The 20,028-nt window shown below is 42.2% G+C and overlaps 1 long non-coding RNA gene across 1 annotated transcript in view; it reads left to right on the forward strand.

Moving 5' to 3' along the window:
- Nucleotides 1-78: 78 nt before the first annotated feature.
- LOC141571585 (uncharacterized) overlaps nucleotides 79-20,028 on the forward strand; it is a 28,462-nt gene continuing 8,512 nt past the window's right edge. The window contains exons 1-3 of the long non-coding RNA XR_012496425.1: nucleotides 79-234; nucleotides 2,620-2,682; nucleotides 10,707-10,830. This is a non-coding gene — a long non-coding RNA (uncharacterized LOC141571585). The remainder of the gene's footprint in view (nucleotides 235-2,619; nucleotides 2,683-10,706; nucleotides 10,831-20,028) is intronic.

Consider the following 20,028-nt stretch of genomic DNA (forward strand, 5'->3'; position numbering starts at 1 on the left):
GATCATTAGGGCGGGCCCTAATCCAACATGACTGGCGTCCTCATTAAAAGCGGAAATTTGGACGCAGACATGCACACAGGAAGCACACAGCATGTGAAGAGTGGAGTTCTGCTGCTGCAAGCCAAGGAACTACCAGAAGCCAAGAGAGGGGCCTGGTGCAGATTCTTCCCTATCACCCTCAAAAGGAACCAACCCTACTACTACCCTGATCTTGGACTTGTAACCTCCAGAACTGTGAGACAATTTCTGTTGTTTAAGCCACTCATTTGTGGCACTTTGTTCTGGCAGTCCTAGAAAACTAATACAGTTGGCTGCCTAATGCAGCCCACACCTGTTTCGTAGCAAGTGTCTTGAATCATTCTGAGTTGAATTCTGTTTCTTGCCAGCACCATGGCTGGTGCCAGGAGTGGCCCCAGGAAACAGAGTTCCTCAGTATGGAGTTCTGGCTGGGTTACTCACGGATCTGTGCATGCATAAGGAGCAAAAGGGATGGTAATCATTGGTATACAGCGGCTGCAGGATTACTCAACCTAGCACTGGTGGTGGTGTAAAGGGCAGGACAGGGCTTTGGGGGGCTCTTGCTGCTGTTGCACTTGATTGCTATGGCAACAGTGATAATTACAAAGATTGTAGAGTGGGTGGCTGTTTCTGACTGTCCTGGAGAGTTTAAAAAAAAAGATAAGTATGAAGTATTAAATTCCCATCTCAAGATACAGATACAATGAAATTCAATGTATCCCTTTGCTGGTGTAACCACAGGACAGACAATGGTCATCTTCAGATCCTAATACAGTTGTTCAGGTGACAGAATTTTTGCAAAGAATAAGTGCTCAGCCTAAGCCAGTTCTCTTGCTAACATTAGACATTGATTGGGAAGGAGTAGGACCAGAAATTTCCGATGATAGGGAATATTTGGGAGGACACAAGGTGATAATCACTTGATACAACAAAAGTGCTACAATGGCAATCATATTGCAATATAAATATATCAAATCAACATGTTGTACACCTTAAACTTACACAATGTTATATGTCAATTATATATCTCAACTAAAAGAAAACTTAAATGCAGGAGCTTAAATAGGAGAAGGAATAGCAGAATTAAAACAGAGATTGATAAAATTATCTAAAAAATTATCAAAAAAGTTAATAGAACAAATGTGTAATAGAGAAAACAGATAAGCTCAAAAGTTGGATATTGAAAAATTAATACAGTCTCTAGGAACACTGATCAACAGAAAGATAAAGAAAGAGGGAGAAAAAAATAAGATTCAAAATAGAGCTGCATACATACAAAAAACTAAATATCATTGCAGATTCTAGAGACACGGAACAAATAATATTAATACAGTTCACCCTTGAACTACTAACGCAGAAGTTGGGTCACTGACCCCTGCACAGTTGAAAATGCAAGTATAACTTTTCTCTCCCCAAAGCTTAAGTTGTCCTTTGATATCCTTGGGGACTGGCTCCAGGACCACCACCACCACCACCACCACCACCACCACCACCACCACCCACTGCAGAAACAAAAATCCATGGTGCTCAAGTTCCCTATATAAAATGGCATAGATCGATGCATACAGTTCACCATCCACATCCACAGACTCCAAACCGAGAATCAAAAACAGTATAGGTGTTTATTGAAAAAAGCCCACTATAAGTGGACCCATGAAGTTCAAACCTGTGTTTTTCAAGGGTCAACTGTATAAGATTAAAAAAAATAATAATAAAAGCTGAGCTCCCAAATCCCAGTGTCCCTTTGCTACAGAGGCAGCCCCCACTCCCTTGTAAGTATGAGGAAATTAGCATTCACTCACATGAAGACTTTTCAAGACTTCACCTGGGGCCTTTGCCTCACATATTGATGCCTGTCCTCAAAACCATCACACAATGCACCTCATTGACTGCAGACCCAGAAAGACAATTGCAAGGTCTGCTGGGGACAGGGTAGAGATGGATTCCAACAAGGGAGTTGGGATGTTGCCAATATGTATTGAGATGAAGCTAAGGGTCATGTATTGGAATGGAATCCAGTGTTCAACCACGGATAAAAGACAGCATTGGATTCAGCAAAAGTTATGAATATATGCACTCACCCAGGACTCCAGATGTAATGTGTTATACTCAGCACCTGTGAGTGGATTCAAAATTCTGCTTTTACTACTTCCCAGTCCTGAGAATAGGGGCAAGTTGTTTAACCTCTTATAATTTTGGTTTCTTCACCAGGATAGATGTGTCTCATTAAGATAATATGAGGTGGGTCAGCCTGGTGGCTCAGGTGGTTGGAGCGCCATGCTCCTAATGCCACCCAGGTCGCCAGTCGGATTCCCACATGGGCCAGTGAGCTGCGCCCTCTACAGCTAAGATTGTGAATAATGCTCTCTGTGGTTCTGGGCTGCCAGCACCTGTCAAAAGCTGCCGTGAGCAGCCCTCCGACGACCAGGAAGGGGTGGGGGGGAAGATATTGTAAGATTTAAATGAGATAAGCAAGGCCACATGCCTATTCCAGGGTTTGGCCCATGTACTTCTTTTAAATGGCAACTGTCATCATTTCCTCTGGGATTATCCAACCCCAGCCCTGGGCACACCTGTGACATCTCTCTTTTCTACCTGCAGTTTGGAATTTGCTTTCATATCCAGAAAACTGAAGACCTGCCCCCAGCATTCTCCCAAGCACTGGTGAGCATACAAGAGCAGAGACCACTGGGCTAATTACTCCCTTCTATTCCCAGGAAAGGAGGATAGTAAGTCACAAATGGTGACATATCTATATTGAACCACTACTGAAAACAGACTTTGGTCAATTTGGTTATACGTAACTACTAGGTTCTTTTTGGTGAATGTCAGTAGCCACTGGTTTGAGATAAGTGAGGGCTATAGGTTCCTCCCCTCCCCATATACTCAAGAAAAGTAATTTCTGATAATGGAAGCAAGTCACAGACCAAATTTTGCTGCATGTTCAAACATGTATTAAACATTTATTAGAAAGAGAGCCCACTATAGTCCTATATCCTGTTCTATAAGCTGCTGAAGGCTTAGGTCTCTAACCACAGCTGGCATTAAATGTTAAGATAAAAACACAACCGTGTCCTAAAAGTAATTTCAGCATTGGCGTCAGGCAACCAGACTCCTCTGAGTCGGAAGTTGGACATAGGACCTTTTAGTTCAAGCTTAGATGCCATTCCAGAGGGTGAAGTGAAGAGCTTGCTAATTATTGGCCAAGCCACTATCATGAACAAAACAAATTTCACCAACAAAATCAGTTTTCTGATGTTCATTGGGCTAATTAACAAATTTTTGGTTTGATTGGCGAGAAAGACAGCTAGAGTGTGAGCTTTTGATTGTGTGCTCCCTAACCACCTCTATGGCATGTATTCATGATTAGAATTAGGGTGTCTGACACTGTCTTCTAGGGTGTGGATTAAAACCAACTATGTACACATATATGTCACCATATAACGGTGCGAAAGTATTTTAAAGGGAATTACCACCAACACCACACCTATCTTCCCTCAAGGAATTACAGGTCTCTCCTGATCTGTGGCTTACTTAGCATACAGTCATTAAAAGCACCCTCTTCAGGGATTACTGTAGCAGGAAGTTCCCTGGAATCCCCTTTCAGAGGGGCAGTGCACTGATCCCTCTGTAATCTAGGACAGTTCATCAACCTCTGCTTGCATTTTTTCCGATATCTGTAATTATATGAAGAATGTTAACATGTTTGGGAAGAGTCCAGCAAAATACAGCTTGTGTTCAGCTCTTTAGAAACCCCTCTCCCAGAGACTGTGCAGCCTCAAATAGATCAGACTCTTCTCCCTTGAGAAACAAGGCACAACAAGGTGGAGGCCAAAGAGATGGGAAAACAAGGGAGGGAAGATTAAATCTTGTGTTTTCCTTTAGCTCTTTCTGCATCAGAAAAAAAAAAAGAGTTATAATCTGAGAAATTGTATCAAGTAGCTATGATGGTGAGTCTGTACATGTGCCAAAGAAAATGACACAGTTAGGAAATGTACAGATGAGCCACGTTCTGTTCTAAATTCTTTCCTTATTTTACAACCAGTTTGTTTCATTTCTTTATTAGGCAGAGAACCTACCATGTTTCCCCGAAAATAAGACAGGTCTTATATTAATTTTTGCTCCAAAAGACACATTAGGGCTTATGTTCAGGGGATGTCATCCTGAAAAATGATGCTAGGGCTTATTTTCCAGTTAGGTCTTATTTTGGGGGAAACACGGTATACTCATAACTCTCACAAAATAGATGATCCTTTCATTTACACCATAATAGTATTAAATCAAAGGACAAAACCCTCTCTAGCTCTGAAAAATTGCTGATCTATAGCTGATACAGGATCCATTTTCTATTTCAAAAATAACCTTCTTAAATAAAAAGAGAAGGGTTTTGATCAGTTGAAAGGACCTTCATAAACTAGAATTTTCCCAAGATACAAGTTACACTATTCTTTCTGAGAGCCCAGGATCTTACCTAAAAATGTTTTCTTTGCACATTCATCCATCACTGGACCAATAAGAGTAGGGTACAAAACAAAACAAAAAAGTGGGGTACCTCCTCTCACCTTGTTATGATTTCTGATTGCTACTCACTGGAATATATTGTGAACCTCCCTCTTTCACCTCTTCATACCTATTGATGTTAACAAGAGCCCACTTTAAATGAAAGATAAATTTAGGACCCAGTTTGAAGCATATAGCCCAACAAACAAAAAAATGGCCAATGAATGCTAAGGCACATCATGATGCTATTTCAGAGCATCCAGGATAAAAAGAAGCTCCTAAAACCTTCCAAGGAGAAGAAACAGATCACAAAAAGATTAGAAATCAGAGCAATATTATACTTCTCAACAATAACACTGTAAGCTAGAAGACAGTGGGACAAACACCTTGAAACATCTGAGAAACAATGGCTGAGACTAGGAATTCTATACCCAGCCAAACTATTAACCAAGCATGATTTGTTAATCAAGTGAAAACATTTTCCAAATTTCAAAAAATATACTTGCCAAATGTACTTTCTCAGGAAAAAAACTGAATAATGTGGAAAGAGAGTAAATCAAGAAAAGAGGGAGGAAATGGGAACGGGGAAGTAGAGAACTCAACATAGAGAATCAAAGGGAACTCTCCCAACAAGGGTCAAGATAAGTCCAGCAGTCCTGCCTGGTGCTGGCAGTGAGAACCTGAGAGCTTGTCTGATTGAGAGGAACTGGGTTGAGAGGAACTTGATCACTGTGGCAGAGAGTTTGAGAAAGATTTTGCATCAGATACATAGAAAACTAAGCAAATTTTTTAAAAGAGGAAATGTTTAACACAAGGAGAATTAAGGTTTACAAGGAGAGAAATGTAATCTTATATAACTATGCCTTAGCTATTAACATATTAGGTTAATAAAAATAACATTATCACAGAATGCTTGCTTTAACTAAATAACTGAAAAAAGGAAATTCTCATCTTTCATAACAGGAAGTAAATTGATAATATCTTACATTAAAAATCAAGAATTAGTAGTATGAGCCTATTATTTAGAAATAGGGAAGTAAATAGCAGAAGGAAGGGCAAAAAGGGTTGAAGGGTCTCTAGGGAGCAGGCATGAAGGGTGGAGAGGAGATGGAGCAAGGTGTTATTGTAAGTTTAAAAACAATATCTTATAAAATTATGTACTATAATGTGCATAATTTTTAATTTTAAAGAATGAGTAGAAATTAATTGAATAGAACAAGTTTAGAGAAATCACATTTAGAGACAGAAATGATTAATTTAATTCAGGATGGCTAAGGCCTATAATTTCCTCACTTTGCCCATAAGAAGACACATAGCCAGCCTTACACTATATCAGTTGCTGGGGACATGGGAAGGTGCGTAACCAAAAACTACAGATTTTCTACCATCTACTAACTACGAGGGAGGCTTGAGCCTCTGGTAACACTAACTCCCGTTTCTCAGTTCAGTATGTTGTGAAGCCCCCTTCTAAGGGATTGAACATTGTTTTACAAGCTTGGGAATGAGCAAACGAAGTGACCAGGTGTGCTTTCAATTCAGCATGCTAGGCTTGGCAGTTCATTGTCAGGGCTGTTCTACAAGTCTGTATAGGGACAGAGGTTAACTTGTAGATTTTTGTCTAGTGGGAATGCAAATTAATTTCTGTCCCATGGTACAAATAACTCCAAAGGTTAAGGCTTATCGCTCTGCTGGACATTATCCAGTTCCGTATCTAAACAAGCGATGTATTAAATTGCCGATATATGCTTAGTTTCTCAAATGCTTGTAGAGTGAGCAAAAATAAGGAGGCCTGGCTGAGGAAGGCGTGTGGGAGGATGGGGCGCTTGAGAGCAGGAATAAGGAGACTGTGACTCTCCATCCCATTCATTGATAATCAACAATATATTACCTCATTTCATTCCTTCATTAGCCTTTCGAGGATCTCAGTCCATTCAGGCTGCTATAACAAAAATACCATAGGCTGAGTGGCTTATAAACAACAGAAATTTATTTCTCATAATTCTGGAGACTGGGAAGTCCAATATCAAGGTGCTAGCAAGTTCTGTGTCTGGTGAGGACTCAAGCCCTGGTTCATATATGGCAGTCTTTTCACTGTGTCGTAACCTAACCTGGCAGAAGGGATGAGGGAGTTCTCTGGAGTCTGTTTTTATGAGGGCCCAATCCCACTTGGACAGCTCCACCCTCATCTCCTCCCAAAGGCCCCACCTCCTGATACCACCACAAGGGGGATTGGGTTTCAACATATGAATGTGAAGGGGAACAAAAACATTCAGTCTGTAGCATTGTGTTTTTAAATTAGATTGTGAGTTCTTTTGTATTACCATCATTACTTTAATGAGAAAAACAAAACAAAACAAAAACATGTTCCTATGGTGTATGGCTGGCCATAACTAAATTACACAGACTGGTGGCTGAAACAACAGATTTTGGTTTTCTTCTCTCACAGTTCTGGAAGTTAGAAGTCTATGATCAAGGTGCTGGCAGGGTTGGTTACTGGTGAAGTTTCTCTCCTTGGCTTGCAGACGGCTGCCTTCCTGCTGTGTATTCACATGGCTTTTCTCTGTGTGCCCACATCCCTGGTGTCTCTAATTCTTCTTGTAAGGGTACCAGTCATATTGGGTTATATGACAGCCATATGACATAATTTAACCATAATTATCTCTTTAAAGGTCCTATCTCTAAATTCAGTCACATTCTGAAGTGTACTGGGGGTTAGGACTTAAACAAATGAATTTGGTGTCTGGGAGGACACAATTCCATCCATAACACGTTAAAAACTCAAACTACGAAATGATACACATTGAAAATTATGTCTTCCACCCACCCACCTCCAGTCCCCATGTCCCCAAATATACATTATTGTCCACATTTTATGTGCCTCTGAATGTAATTTCTTTGAAGGCTGAGACCACATGATGTAATCTTTGCAAAATGGATCAGTGGGCCACATGCGTAGGCCTGCAGAAAAAGCTGAGCAAAAGACCTACAGGCCAGCACTCCCCACTCCCCCACCCCACACCCCCACCTCTGCCCTGACCTCTGCCCTCCTTGGGATGCATGGGGGAAAGGTGAGAGGAGCCCTGCTGTTTGCTGAGAACACACCTTCTGGATACAACTCTAGACAAAGGAGAAAAATGGGAAGGAATCATCAGTATAGGGAAGGGGGAGAAAGACCAGGGGAGCAAGAAAAAAAACAAAATAAGACAAACAGAACCTGAAATAAATGGCCTGGAGATTTTCCAAAGTATTTTAATGTAGTGGACAAAATAATATGTTGGCTACTGTATTTACATTTTGGAAATGCCATTAATTTGTATGTCTACATACATATTTTCTAGTTTTTTTTATAACAAGTTTATGAGATATAATTCACACATTTTTATAAAATTCACCTTTTTTAAGTATACAATCCAGTAGCTTTTACTACATTCACAAGGTTGTATAACCATCACCACCATCTAATACCAGAATATTTTCATCAAATATTCTAAAAGAAAGCCAGTATTCATCAGTCATTCTTATTCCCCATCCCTCCCAGCCCCTGGCAACCATCAATTTTCCTATCAATTTGCCTATCCTGGACGTTTCACATAAATGAATCACACAATATGTTGCCTTTTGTGTCTGTCTTTCTTTACTTAGCATACTGTTTTCAAGACTCATCCAAGCTGCAGCGTGTATCAGTACTTTGTTTTTTTCGTGGCTGAATAATATCCCATTATATAGATAGACCATATTTTGTTTATTCAGTCAACAGTTGATGGACACTCGGGTTATTTCCTGTTTTCAGCTGTTATGAATAATGCTGCTATGAACATCTATGTACAAGTTTTTTCATGGACGTATATTTTCAGTTCTTTTGGGAATTGCTTGATCAAATGGAAATTCTGTTTAACTTTTTAAGGAACTGCCAAACTGTTTACCAGAGCAGCTACTAGCAGTATATGGGGTTCTGATTTCTCCACATCTTACAAACACTCACCATTGTCTGTTTGATTATAGCCATTCTAGTCAATGTGAAGTAGCATCTCGTTATGGTTTTGATGAACATTTCCTTAATGGCTAATGATGTTGAACATCTTTTCCAGTGCTTATTGGCAATTTGTATATCTTCTTAAGAAAACTCTCTATTCAGATCCATTGCCCATTTTGAAATTGGGCTGTCTTTTTATTTTTGAGTTGTAATAGTTCTTTGTATATTCTAGATAGAAGTCTGTATTGGTCTGCTCAGGCTGCCATAACAAAATACCACAGACTGGGTGGCTTAAACAACATGAATTTATTTTCACACAGTTCTGGAGGCTGGAAGTCCAAGATCAAGGTGCCAGCAGGGTTGGTTTCTGATCAGACCTCTCTACGTGGCTTGCGGACAGTGTCCTCGCATGGCCTTTCTTCTGTGTGCCCACATCCCTGGTGTCCTCCTCTTCTTATAAGGAGACCAGTCATATTGGATTAGCCCCCACCCTTATGATCTTATTTAATTTCAGTTATCTCTTTAAAGGCTCTATCTCAAATACAAGTCACATTGGTGGTTAGGGCTTCAAAATATGAATTTTGGGCAACACAATTCAGTCCATAACAAAGCCCCTGATCAGATTATGATTTGCAAAAATCGTCTGCCATTGTTAGTGTCTTTCACCTTTTTGACAGTGTTCTTTGAAGCACAAAAGTTTTTCATTTTTATGAGGTCCAGCTTATTTTGTTGTTGTTGTTGTTGCTTATATGGTGTCATATATAAGAAACCATTGCTTAATCCAAGGTCACAAAGTTTTATACCTATCCATGCTTCTAGGAATTCTACAGTTTTAATTCTTAGAGTTATCTCTTTGATCCATTTTGAGTTAATTTTTGTATGCAATGTGAGGTAATGGTCCACTTTCATTCTTTTGCATGGAGATATCCAGTTGCCCCAGAGCCATTTGTTGAAAAGACTATTTGTTCCCCATTAATTTGTCTTGGAGCTCTTGTCGAGAATCAGTTGACCATAAAAGTAAGAGTTTATTTCTGAACTTTCAATTCTATTCCATTGATTTATGTGCTTACGCTTATACCAGTACTATAAAGTCTTAACTGCTGCAGCTTTGTAGTTAGTTTTAGTATTGGAAAGTGTGAGTCCCCCAACTTTGTTCTTTTTCAAGATTGATTTTGCTCCTCTGGGTCTCTTGCATTTCCATAGGAATTTGAGATCAGCTTGTCAATTTCTGCAAAAAAAAAACAAACAGCTGGGATTTTGATGGGAATTGCATGCGATCTGTACATCACTTTGGGTGCTATTGCCATGTTAACAACATTAAGTCTTCCAATCCATGAATATAAGACGTCCTTCCACTTATTTTAGTCATTTTCAATTTCTTTGAACACTGGTTATAGTTTTCAGCATACAAATCTTGCACTTTTGTTAAACTTATTCGTATGTATTTTATTGTCTATTCTAATGGAATTTGCATAAACATTTTTTCAATGGAGTTGTATTGCGGAAGGTTTATGGGAAATAGAGTTACAGTTTTAAGAGGAAAAAAATGGTTCCCTTATAGTGGTGAACATGAAAACTTCCCAACAAAATCGCCCCATTAGCTTTCCATCACTTTGCTCTCATTTTTCTTTCCTTTCTGCCCACTCCTTTGCCTGAATACGCTCATTTAAGACATGTAGGAACAAGCTCTAACCAGCCTCTCTAAGGTGAACAAAAGAAAAAGGAAGTGGAATATAGAAGCAAGGAGAGCAACTGTTTCTGTTTGCTTAACATTTGGCCCTGGAGGGCTTTTCCCCTTAGCAGAGTGCACACAAACTGTACCGGCTATGACGCTCGCTATAGCCCAAGCTTCTGCCTTGGATAAAAAAAACATGAAAAAAATTTCTCTAAACAGAGAAACGTGCTTGCAGAAGTCAAGGGCTTCCTGGGATTTGCATTAATGCTGGATTGTCCTGATGATTACTAATGATGGCCGAGGCTGACGTTGGGCGTAGGAGAGAAGGCTGCCATGCATGTAGCATGGATTTAAGGAACTCCCAGCTCAGTAATTTATACTTTCCCTGCTAGAGCTTGCTACATACTGCCCCCAACTTCTGGAATTAGAAGTTGATTCCTTTGGCTTGAGGCATTAGGGTTGAAAAACAGTTACCTTTGGGATGGCTTATAGGAAGCCTTAGAAAAGCTTTACATCTGAGTGTATTTGCCCTTCCGATAGGTCTCTAGAGCATCATCTGATAGACAAAAGGGCAGAATATGTCTGACTCCAAGCAGGGGACAACGTATGCCAGGACAGAGCAAACGCACTCATTTTGTCTGAAACACCTGGTCTGATCTTCATGGTAAGTGACTTGTCAGATCTTGTTCAAGGGACAGAAGACTGTGCAAGGACTTGATTTAAATCATTAGGTCCAGCTTCCCCATCCTCATATTTCATTGTTGATAAGCAACACTTCAAGCCAGTACTGAGTGACCTGTAGTCTCCCCTTTCTTGTCCACCCTCCACTGTGTGTGTTAATTACAAAGAAACCATAAAAATGGCCTCACAGGAAGAGAGAAGAGAAACAAAATCAGACAACCGACAACCTGGGCCAGCTGTCTCCCAACACAACAGGGCTGACTACTTTTTAAAGAGTCAAGATGGTGGACTTGTTAGAGTTTAATAATGGTATCCAGGTATGTGGTACTATCAAGGGAGCCCCTTCTTACCCATATTCTAACCCAAAAGGTCACAAGCCCCCTCAATAATGTGCCATCTGGAAATAATGTCTAAATGTAACCCCATGGTTGTCCAAAGGTATCAGTCTTCTGCTATGTTCACCAAAACTCCAACACTCAGAATCTATCTTTAACCACTAATATAACTTCAGGAAAAGGCCAGGCAAGCTTGTAGGTAAGGGAAAAACAGAAAACCCCTGAAAAATGCTCTAGTCTCGAATCTTCAAAATTTTTGCAGCATTACCTCAGATGAGATGCACATATGTGAGGGTTTTTCCCTCAGAATTGTCTGAGTCTATGTCCTATGCAGGATATTACCAAGAACTCTTTTGCAAGCATATGTGTAGTTTTCATCACCACGAGGCTGGGCTTTATCTACTCAAAATAACAGTTTAGTATTGCCAGTGGGAAAGCTATTTCTTGGTGTACTTTCTTTAACTGGACATCTAGTATAATACAATTGACCACAGTACTCTCACAGGCAAAGTACTTGGCTTTAAAAACAGAGCCACGGGAAACTCATGCTTTATTCAAAGAAATAAACTTCAAATATGGCCATAGGCCTCCTGATTCGCTGCTCTAGCATCCCTGGGAGACGGGGATGGGGACAGGCCTCAGAGTGAAAGGCTGGCCCTCTGGGGAGGCCTGGGGGAATTCTGAGGGGTCCTAGACATGTGGGAGGGGAGCTGAACTCTGGGACCTGGTTTTCCCTTTAGATGTCCTCGTTTGATAAAAGCCATCATTACCTACCAGAGCAGAACAGCCAGCAGGTTGTCCACCCAAATCCAGTTCTCCCATCTTCCTGGACTCAAGGCCGGAGCACATTTCTCAGCAATCCCCGTCTTGTACCTGGAGTGGCCATGACACCAAGTGCTCGCCAGTGGAAGTGAGAAGTGATGGGGCCATTTCCAGGCCTGGTCTGTAAGGCCTCTGTGAGCACTTCTCCGTGCCCTTCGCCCATCCTTCTCTCTGGATGGTACCAACTGGGGCCTCTTTAGAAAGCCGGGTGTGGGAAATGGCAGGGCAACCATCAGCCCAGGCCCCTGAGTGACTGCGTGGAGCAGAGCCCCAGTGACCCCTCTGTGGGACTGTTAGTGAGAGAAAATATCATGCTGTTGCATGGTAGGGCCTCTTGGTCACAGCCACCATGTTTCCCTGAAAATAAGACCTAGCCGGACAATCAGCTGTAATGCATCTTTTTGGAGCAAAAATGAATATAAGACCCAGTCTTTATAATATAATATAATATAATATAATATAATATAATATAATATAATATAATATAATATAATATAATACCAGGTCTTATATTCATTTTTGCTCCAAAAGACACATTAGAGCTGATTGTCCGGCTAGGTCTTATTTTCAGGGAAACAGGGCATTTAACCTTTTACTCAAGTCAGTGAATCCTGCTTGGCACTAACTTTTGTTATTTAGTATTTCTTAACCTCCTCTGTCTCTACCTCCTTTGCCACGGCCATTTGAGGCCCCCATCATCTCTTATGTAGACTATCACCACAGCCTCCTGAGTAGAAGGCGAAGGCTGTGATCAAGCCACACTGAGGTCCAGAGCCCTGCACATACCTGCTTGGCCCTGTCCAGCTCATCTCCCTCACACTATTTCCTCAGCCAGAAGTGCCCACGTCTCTCCCACCCCTTCATCTCCTCTACATCTGGGAAACTCCTGGTTATCCTCAGCTTTAAGGATGCCTTCCCCGATGTCTTATAACTCACACACTTGGCTTTTGGAGGCAGGTTTGAGTTCCAGTCACTTCTTTCCCTAGTGCCTAGCCCAGCAGCTACCCACTGCAGGTGTGTGACAAATCAATTAATGAGTGACAATTTCTGAGCTCCTAGGGTCCCACGTGATGCTATCATCTGAAAAGTCAGGGCTCTCTCTACCCCAAAGGCTATCCCTCTCACTCTGGCCCCACCACTCTGTTTTTGCTCCAACAGCAGAAGTTTCTTCATGACTTTAAGTGCACAGACATTCAAGGTACAAACAATAAACAAATTAGGGGAGCTTCATGTGTGGAACTGTTGAGCCATTGCAGTCCCCACACCCAAGGCCATCCTCACTTCCCCCTCTGGTCTCAGTTCCCTAGGTTCCCCTTACACTCTGAGAAATAGGATGGGAGGAAAAGGCTGCCTGGTTTCACAGACGGTCTGAAACGGGGCATTTTCCAATCAGGGTGGTTTCCTGTCAGGGGTGCTTATCTCCCTTGCTGGGAAGCTGTCAACCTTCAGGTTTTCCCGCCCACATCCAGCCCCTCAGCTGAGGGGTCAGGCGAATGTGGGCTCATTGGTTCCTCGTTTCTGCCTTCAGCTACTTCATGGTTAACAGCCGTGGGAGCTAAGGGGCTTGCCAAGGTGACCTGGCACGGGTCTGTGGTGAGCACCGTGGAACAGCTTCCTGTCTGCTGCGGTGACCTCACCCCAGCACTTGTGGCCCTGTCACTCCGTACGATAGGGGGTCATGATGACAGGCTGCTCAGGGCTTGAGGAAGCACAAGAACAACCTTATTGTGACAACATCCCCCCTGTGCTGAGATGACATGTCCTGACCCCTGGAGTTTCTCCTCTCAGGGGACGATGATTAGCCACAGTCATCGGAGAAGAGGTGCTCACCATCGGAACTACTCAGGAAAGCAATGAAGAGCAACAGAGAAGGAAACATTCACATGACTGTGACCTACACAGTAGAAAACGCCCCTCCAATGTCACAGAGAGCCCTTTCCTTTGAGCTCACAGACATTTTTTTTCCTGTTCAGTAATAGCAAGAAGTTTTTATGATGTGAAACTGCCCATAAGCTATTTTTCCCAGATCCCGTGCTTAAGCTGGTCACTTGTGAGTCTGTGACAAATAACCAGAAAGAAGTAGTTCAACAAACTGAACTCACTGAACATGACCTCTTTTTTTTTTTTTTATGGAAATGAAATACAACAGAATTTAAGTACTAGCTTTCTTAACTATTAGTGTGAGCAAGTCATTTGCAAATAGTTTTCAAAATGTAGAAATGACTTCTAGTTGTCCCAAATGCATCGACGTACGGCTTCATAGTTGGGGTCAGGGCAGAGTTCAGGGCTGGAAATCGGGAAACACAGGCTCCGGCTCAGCTCTGCCAATCGTTCTGATGACCAGGAGCAGGTAACGCCTCAGTCAGAAGTGCTTCTCTGTTTATCTAGGGTCTGGTGAGTTCCTCAGCTGTGTCCTACCCTATAGGAGATGAGGGAGCCCAGCCCAGCTGGGGGCTAGATCCAGGAGGACATCCTCACACTCACAGATTTTGTTCATTGTCTTAAAATAACTATCAAAGCCCAAACAGTGAATTCTTTGGGGGGAAAATAATGCTAAGACTTGGTCTTTGGGCTCTCCCTGATTTATTGTGAAAGCATTCCTTGACCTTCTTTCCCCACCTCCTGACCTTTAAGTATTTCAGTGTCCCCCTGCCCTCCACACACACACACAGCTCTCCTTCCTCCCAAATCTCTCTTAAACGTTGCATTTCACGGTCAGTCTAAGGTTATGTGCAGGATTATCTTACTGCCTTTCTTTGGCTAGTGCTTGATTCTGTTTGGGAGGAAAACTACCTCCTGTCCTTCCCCCACCACACACAACACAGCAGACAAAAAGACATTTGCAGAATCATCAACTTTTAATGATTCTGCTGAAATTGGCCTCCTTAGAGGCGGCTAATGGAGAATGTGTGTCTGCTGTGAGATTCCCAAGGTCCCTAAGGCAGCTCGGGTTCTTACCTGGCCCCTTTATCCTATCTGGCCATCAGATACCATCGGGATTGATTTCACCTGGGGCCCTTTGGAGGCGGAAGCAATCAGAAACAATCAGAACGAGTTGGCTGAGGGTTTAAGGTGAGCTGAGAGGGACAGCTGCTCCGGGCCCAGAGCCTGCATGCGTTTCTAAGAGCCCTTGACAATGTTTGAGTTCTGGAAAGAAAGGTTATGGGATCCAAAATATGAAGAGAAAGTCGAAAACCAAATTAATATTCAATCCTAACACCAAATTGTAAAGTCTTTAACATTTATTATAGCACCATACGTTTAATGTGGAATATCGGCCACTTGGATGTGCCCGATGATGGGGTGACAAGATACCCAGGCCCCAGGAGGTGTCCAGGGTGACTTTCAGCCTTGGAGGAGGCCCAGCCAGGCCGGACGAGGGTGTGGCAGGTGAGGTGCTCAGGACACACACTTGACAGAGGTCCACCTCTTGGTGTGTTCTTCACTCAGATTAACTTCCAGTCTTGCAGGCTCCATTCATGGCAAGTGCCCTATATAGGTGTACCATTTTTTATCTTTTATACTGCATTTTTACTGTGCCTTTTCTATGTTTACATACACAAATACTTACCATTGTGTTATAATTGCCTACAGTATTCAGTACAGTACATGCTGCACAGGCTCGTAGCCCAGGAGCAGCAGGCTAGACCACACAGCCTAGGTGTGCAGTGGGCTAGACCACCCAGGTTTGTCTGAGTGCTCTCTGTGACGTTCGCACAACAACGAAATTGCCTGGTCATGCCTGTCTCAGCACGCAGCCCTGTCATTACCAGTGCATGACTATATAAGAAATAGCCCTATCGATTCCACTTTTTACATTACTTCCAAAGTGATTGATGAGCCAAAGCTAGATTTAGCAGAAGCTTCACAGGTCATTTGATCTGGTCCCTTCATTTTATAGAGGTAGATAAACAGGCCCAAAGAAGGGAAATGACTTGCGCAAAGTCTTACAACCTGCAGGTGACAGCCTCTGGACGAGAGTTTGGGTCTCCCAGGTCGCTGTCTTTCTGCTTCAGCAGACAACCTCCCTTCCTTAGTACTTGCGGGTGAGACACTGGGCAAGAGCTGCTTGTTCCCATGCTACCTGGTGATACAGACGTGCCACAGCAGGCACACAGTGAACCGATGGTGGAGGGCAAAGCACCAGCACAACAGAAGCTACAGACCCAAGGACTGAAGCAAGCAGTTTTCTTCCTACTCTGATCATTAGAGCAGGTGTTGTTAGACTAGCCTGACGTGGTATCCTGTACCCAGGAAGAGGGGGCATCCTGGCAGTTTCCAACGTGAGTCACACGTTTTTCTGAGCCCTGATTTTCCAGACTCAACTTGGGCATCTTAGATGAAGTGATCAACCTCCCAACTGCTGTGTGCCTGGGACAAAATCAGATCTCCTTGGGGCAGGTAACAGAAGATAGGACCATGAATGTTCAATAGTGTAGCATTTCACAGTTCCTGACACCCCGATGGTTCAGGACTGGGAGAATCAAAACAAATTAGGGAAATGCTGATGGTCCAGAGCACAGGCAAGAATTTGGGGATGGAGCAACTGTGGGGACAGAGCCCCAGAAAGTAGTTTACAGGCTCTCGGCCTCACGTGGAAGGGTGCTGGCTCGGGTGGTGGATGGCCGTCGGCTGTGGCTGATTGGCCGTCGGCTGTGGCCAGTTAGCCGATTGGCTGCTGGTATAACTGCTGTGGCTGTGAAGGATTGCCAGGGATTGCCGGGGAGCCGAGCAGAGCCGAAGAGAGCGGAAGAGGAGAGACGAGGAGAGTGGAAGAGAGTCGTCGGTCGGTCGGTTGGCGGAAAGGCGGATGGCAGGTCACGTGTCCGGTGGGCCCAGCCTCCAGTGAGACCATAGTGGTATGACTCCCCTACCTATGGCTCCGTGGGTGTTCTTTTTTGGCCTCACCATATCCTGCGTTCTTATGTGGGGAGCGGGACCAGAGACCCCGCAGGCCGTCCCGCACGACAGCAACTACCTGAGTGCATCAGGGCAATTCAGCCTCAGTAACAAAAGGCCCCTGTGAGAAAGTTCAGAGTGCTACTGAGTTGTGATCCTCTCAAAGTATTTCCGTTTTATTTGCCATCCATGATTCACAATGGCTCTAAGCATAGCAACATACATAATGTGGTCGATGTATAAAAAGAAGTTCAAAATAAGATGTAACCATGACATTAAAAAAAAACAACCCTGACATTAAAAAAAAAAAAAAACCCTGATAATCTGGCTGGAAATTAGTTCTGTACATGCATTTCCCTCCTTAATATCAAAAAACAAAACAAAATGAAAAACCCAAACAAACAAAACTGGGAAAAGCTAGATGCTTGGCATTTGGAGACCTCTGGGAGGGGAGAAGCAGTAGCCCTAGACACTGGAATATGGATGGTTACTCCTGGAATGTAAAACTGTGGTGAACTTGGAGAGGTTTTGCTTTACAAAACAAAACTGTCTTGATTTGTCACCACAACTGCGTGAGTTTTCTTTCAAAAAAATCTGCTTCACAGTCTTTGCTATCTGAGAGAGCTGGTCAGGACAAATTCTAGCTGTGTGTACCCTCGCTGCCGAATAATTTGGCACCCCTCCAAACTGGCATTCTTTAAATATTTTTTTCAACATTTTCTTAGTGGGGGCAGAAAGAACAGATTGTTTACTAATGAAAACTGTATCCCTCTTTCTTTATTTTTCAAATAAAAGATGTATTATATGGCTGTGAAAGACAAAAATGCACCAGATAATTAAGGAGATGATTTTATTCAAGCTGTTGCAAGAGGGAGAACGTTCATTAATGAGTGACACCTCAATGTAGAGGCAGGGGGCCTGGGTTTTGTATAGGAAGGAAGACCCTGGAGTCATCCACAGACCCATGGAATCAAGAGAAAGAGTGGACAGTGAGTCTTATCTAAGTCAAATGGAGAAGGGTGGCAAACACTTCCCTACTTTTCTGTAGCTCATGTTTTCCAGATTTCTTTTGCTATTTTTTTAATCTGGCAATTTCATGGCAAAAATATTAAAGCATTTACCACTTAGGTGATAACATAAATCGATCATCTCCAATTGCCAGCACTGATCCAGGCATTATTTTATCTGGCATTATCTTGAGTGACTGTCAACTGGTTAGTCTCAGGCTCAAGGCTAGGTCTGTGTTTGCACGGGAGAGTTATCTAGACACAGTGTAAAAGTGCTCTGTAGAATTAGGTTAGCATGGCTGAGGAATGGTGCCCTGGTTGGTTTTTGTTTGTTTTTTTATTCCTTTTATTTTGCCAGTTATGTGAAGAGTCCTGTGTTGAAGTTGGCATTAATGGGCACCATATTTCCCATGTATTCTAATGATTTGTTAAATTGTTGTTGAGATAGAATTCATGTACCCTAAACTCTCCCCTTTTAAAGTATATAATTCAGTGGTTTTTAGTATAGTATTCACAAGGTTGTGTAACCACATTATCATCTAATTCCAGAACATTTTTATCAGCTCAAAAAGAAACTCAAACCCATTAGCAGTCGTTCCCCATTCTCCCATCTCCCCATCTCCTGGCAAACATTAACCTCTTTACTGTCTCTACAGATTTACCTGTTCTGGACATGTCATACAAATGGAATTACACAATATGTGGCTTCCTTTTGGCTGTGTCTGGCTTCCTCCACTTAGCATAATGTTTGCAAGGTTCATCCATGTTGTAGCACATAATTCATGCCTTTTTATGTCTGAGTAATATTCCATTGTATGTATACACCACATTTTGTTTATCTATTCACCAGTTGATGGACATTAGGGTTGTTTCTCCTTTTTAACTATTATGAATAATACTGTTATGAACATTTCTGTACACTTTTTTTTGAGCAGACATGTTTTCATTTCTCTTAGGTGTATGCCTAGGAGTGGAATTACTGAGTCACATAGTTATTCTATGTTTAGTTTTTTTGAGGAACTGACAGACTGTTTTCCAAAGCAGCTGCACCACCCTTTTACATTCCCAATAGCCATGTAAAAGGGGTCCAATTTCTCCCCATCCTTGCTGACATTTGTTACGGTCCATCTTTTTTAGAATAGCCATCCTAGCGGGTGGGAATTGGTATCTCACTGTGGTTTTGATTTGCATTTCCCTTGATTTGCATTTCCCTAATGACTAATGCCTTGACTATCCTTTCCTGAGCTGGTTGGTCATGTGTGTATCTTCTTTGGAGAAAGAGGATCCTCATTTCTTAACTGGATTCTTTTGTCTTTTCATCACTGAATTGTAAGAATTCTTTATGTATTCTGGATACTAGTCCCTGTGCTCGCTTCGGCAGCACATATACTAAAATTGGATACTAGTCCCTTAACAGATATATAACTTGCAAATATTTTCTCCCATGCTTTTGATAGTGTTCTTTGAAGCACAGAGTTTTTCATTTTGATGAAGTTCAGTTGATCTATTTTTTTCTTTCATTGCTTGTGCTTCTAAAGTTTTAGTGCCCCTTAAAACTTCATGCCCCAGGCAACCAGCTAACATTCTTTTGATTTGCTCTACATTAGGGCCTTGAAAACGTTGAAAAATATCATCATAGGATATGCATTGCTATAATTACAGTCGTTGTTTTTCTCCCCCACAATGGTCATGATAGGCACATCCAATGCCCTGAGCGTTGTCTCAGAAACCTCCAAAGATACACCATGGGGCAAAGTGGTGCCACCTCTTCCTGTTTGAAGTTCCAAAAGACCTTTACCATTTTCAAGTTTCTAATGCAGTCTTTCCCCCAGGTGGATTTTTTTTAATGTTCTTCCCATGAGACACCTGCAGAAAAAGGGCCCTATGCTCAAATCAGGGCTCGCCTGACTTCTCTAGAAGATTCACAATAGATGTTAGAATAATAAAGTCTCTGAAAAGTTCTGCGATAAAAAAGCAAGTCTAAACCAAAGTTTCTCCAATTATTTGGGCAAGAAACTATTACGAAGGAGAACTGACTCTGGGTGGTGAACATACAATGTGATATATAGGTGACATATTACAGAACTGTACACTTGAAACTTATATAATTTTACTAAT

This window comes from Rhinolophus sinicus, linkage group LG05, assembly GCF_036562045.2.
Source record: "Rhinolophus sinicus isolate RSC01 linkage group LG05, ASM3656204v1, whole genome shotgun sequence".
NCBI lineage: Eukaryota > Metazoa > Chordata > Mammalia > Chiroptera > Rhinolophidae > Rhinolophus > Rhinolophus sinicus.